This window comes from Myotis brandtii, unplaced genomic scaffold (genome assembly GCF_000412655.1).
Source record: "Myotis brandtii unplaced genomic scaffold, ASM41265v1 scaffold517, whole genome shotgun sequence".
In the NCBI taxonomy this organism is placed as follows: Eukaryota; Metazoa; Chordata; class Mammalia; order Chiroptera; family Vespertilionidae; genus Myotis; species Myotis brandtii.
This window is the reverse complement of record NW_005369706.1, coordinates 920845-924585: the sequence shown is the minus strand read 5'-3', so window position 1 is coordinate 924585 and position 3741 is coordinate 920845.

The window sequence follows — 3741 nt, the reverse complement described above, 5'->3', positions numbered from 1 at the left end:
GCGCGATTCCCCAAACCTTCCGTCAAGGCGAAGGTCCCGCGTGGGTTGGGCCAGGGGCAGGTCCCGACGGTTCAGCGCCTGTGGTCCTCTATTAACCTCCAGTGCAGCCTATCGTCCCCGGGAGCCTGACATCTGCGGCTTCTCGGACGGCTGGCTTCTTACGGATCTAGGATGCCTGCTCTCTGGACAGCTTCTTTCTCAAGGATGGCGGAGCCTAGGTCCCCAGCTACCCAGACGGATCTCTCCTGGCCGGAGCGGGGACTGTTCTCCGCGCTCTGGACGTCCCGGGCTCTGCGCTGGGGTGGCACCCACCGGACGCGACCTCCTCCTAGGTTTGCGCTCTACCTCTTGGCCAGCACTGACCCGCCTTCCTACCCCAGCCGCGCCCCCAGCCCCTGCTGGAGCTCCGGCCCCGCGCGTCTCTCCTGGTAACGTGCTCCCTGTCTGCGTCCCTCACCTTCCTCTCCTCCCTCCCAGGGCGGCAGTGACTGTGGTGTGAGCAGCCTCGCTGCGGCTCCCTCCCGCGGACCCCCGCCTCACGGTTGATGCCCGGCTCTGGGCGATTCTGCATAGGTTCCCTGTTCCCACCTATCCTTACTTCCACCCTCTACCCCGAGTTGGGTATTCCCGGAGCCCAGAGGAAGCCAGAAAATAGCGATGGGGTAAAAAGGGGTCGAGATACACAAGATACACACAGAGAAAAGACAGGTGGATTCCTGAGCTAAAAAGAGCCACCCCCCCCCAAGAAAATTAAAATAAAATATAACAAGCAAACAAACGAGCAAAAAGGGTGGGGAGAAAAGAAATTCACCACCCCCTGCCCCTCAGTACCCATAACCAAATATCATATGGTAAAGGGTTCAACGGTACATTTTGTCTTGAACTAGAAAAGGCAAATCTCCAGCCACCGTACCCTCGATCCCCCAGCACTGGGGAGCACAGAGCCCAAGAGAATGAGGAAGCAGGAGAGAGTGAGAAAACAGAGGAGCCTGTGGAAGCCGGCAGCAAACCGACAGGAAAGCCGGGGGAGCGACAGAAATCAAAGAGACAGAAAGCCAGATAGAGACGCAGAGACAGAGACAAAGCTTGGAAAAGAGACTAACTGACAGCCCCAGAGCGGGAGAGGGAGAGACAGAGACGGAGAGCGAGAGGGAGACAGGAGCCCAGACAGGTTGACAGATCGAGAGAGAAATGTAAATGGTGCGCCGCAGAGAGACACCCAGGTCCGTGTTTGGACTCCAATGTGACATATCAACTGTGGGAAGACGCGGGGGCGGGGCGGTTCTTCAGCAGAGTGGTCGGCTCTGGGCCTGTGCATTGTGACCGGGCGCTGGCAGGTGGGGATTCGGATGTAGCCATGGGACCCTGGCCTTGTGTGTCCCTGGGTGAGTGGGGTTGTGGATTGTCTTGTCCTGGTGTGTGTATGGTGAGGGCTATTGGAAGAGAGGTTTTGTATTTGTCTTCCTCTTAGTCCTTGAATGTGGGACCCTATGAATGCCATCTCTCCGATCTCGGGGGAGTGGAGTCCACCGGGGAAAAGAGTCAGCAGGCGGCTCTTGTCCCTTCCGCTGCCCAGCCTCGCCTCCTTCCAGCCCTGCCCTAGTCCCAGATTTTTGTCCAGCCCTAGGATCTCTGCCACCTTCCTTCCCCCTTCCTCATAGGTCTGTAGTTAGATAGAAAGCCAGAGAAGTTCATAGAAACCCCACATAATAAATGTTTGGAGGAGGGGTTTGAAGTTGGTTTTGTAAATTAACGTAACCAAAATGCAGATTAACTTCAGGACAGCCTCCTGTGAGAGATGACTGTCTGGCACTCCGGTGACCGAGAGGGAACACAAGCTTTGATAGTTCCCTCTCTGTGAGGGGTCAGAGTCCAGAGAAAAAGCGAATGGCTGCATTCCTCCTTAGGGCCTGGCCCTTCTGGGGGAAATTACTTGCTTACAGGGACCCCGGGGGCCAGAGGCATGGAGAAGAGGCTCTAGGACTGGCAGAGTGGGGATGTTTGAAGACCCTGAAGGTGGACAGCTGCAAAGGACTTCTTAGAGACTAGGATAGGCCGGGACTGTCATGTATAGGAAAATGATGTGTAAAATGGAGGGCACAAAGCACACCAGGGCGTGATTATTGGGTGAAGGTGATTTCCTCATTTCTTCTTTACTGTACCCCTTTCCTGCCTCTCCCAGCCCATGATGGTTCAGGGAGAAAGAGGTTGCTGAGTGTGGGCCTGTGCGGAGGGAGGCCCCTACATGCTTGAGAGGGTTGGGAGAGAAAGAATTGGCAGTCAGTGGGGGAGGGGCCTTCTCCTGCAACCATAAATACAAATTTTATTCAAGGTCTTTGTCGCCATTTGTCTTCCTGGGGGTGGTGGGGGGAGGCTGAGGGCCATGTCGGGGCCGTGCATGTCTAATTCCAGATCTGCTCCCCCAGGCTGGATGATGGATGGGTCAGCGAGAAGAGAGCAGGTCAGGGCTCACATCAGCCTCTCCTGCCTGATCCTCAAGCCCCATCATCGACCCCAGGTCCAGCCACTCCTCTCCTTTCTCCTCCGCACTCCCTCCACTCACCTGAGGCAATCTTTGCTCAGCCCTGCTCCTCACCCCACTCTCCGACTCACCAAGACCCTCTTTTTTGAGCCCCTCACCTCAGCCCTCTTCTTGGAGCTTCCCTTCTCCCCCTATCCCCAGCCCAGGCTATGAGCTGCGTTGACCGGCAGGCTGCAGGCAGCAGCGGGTGTGTGTGGTGGGAGGGGAGCAGGCTTGGCTCACAGGGAGCTGAGGGGCCAGCTCCATGAATTTATTCATGTTCTGTTGCTCTTTCCCCACGCTCTGGAATGAAGCTGCCAGCTCACTAGGTCCTTATTTCTTCCCCTGCAGCTGTCACAAGGAGGGATCTGGGTAGGGTCAAGGCCAGTGCTCCTGAGGCCAAAAGCCAAGTGTCTGGGTTCAAGAGGAAATTCTGGGGCCCAAGCTGGGACCTGGGGTTATTTCCCCAAAGCTCTTGGGGAACCAAACTCGGAGGCCCCAGGGTGGTGATATGGTTGGGAAGGGGAGGTAAGCAGAGAAGGTTGTGCTACAGGACATAGAAGGAGCAGTGGAGGTGGGGACAAGGCTGATGGGGGAGAAGAGGAGAGAGGAAAACTTTAAGGAGTTCCCTAGGCTCCCCTCTATAAAAGCACAGTCTAGCCTGAATCTTGCCTTAACCCCCCACCCTGACTCTGCACTAATCCTGACCCTAATCCCAAATTATACACTTGACTCCTTTCCAATCCAATATGAATCCTAACTCCATAACCTCACCCTAAATGGAGCCCCTCCCCACTGGTCCTGTCCTGGAACCCAAGGGTCTCTCAAGAATTTTCCCCAGGGCTTACAGTCAGGTGTGCCTCAGAGTTCTGAGGACCAGACTTTTGATTAGCATGTGATTAGCATATTATTTGCATGTAATATGTGCCTTCTACTCTGTGGAAGTTTTCATGTTAAAATTTTATGAAGTCTAGCAGAAAGGTCCTGGCTTCTTGAAGGTTCTCTCTTTTTGTTCCTTTTCCCACACTCCTTATCACTGATCCCAATGCCCTCAAGGGGAAGAAAGGGGGTGAGGAGATGAGCAATAAAGGGCTCATGGGAGGGAGGAGTCTGGCAGGGTAATCTGCTCTTGTCATTGCAGTGTAACCTCCACAAGCCTCAGTTTCCTTATCTGTAAGAGGAGAGGAACCAGCTGGCTGATGCTACATTAAGAATTAAGG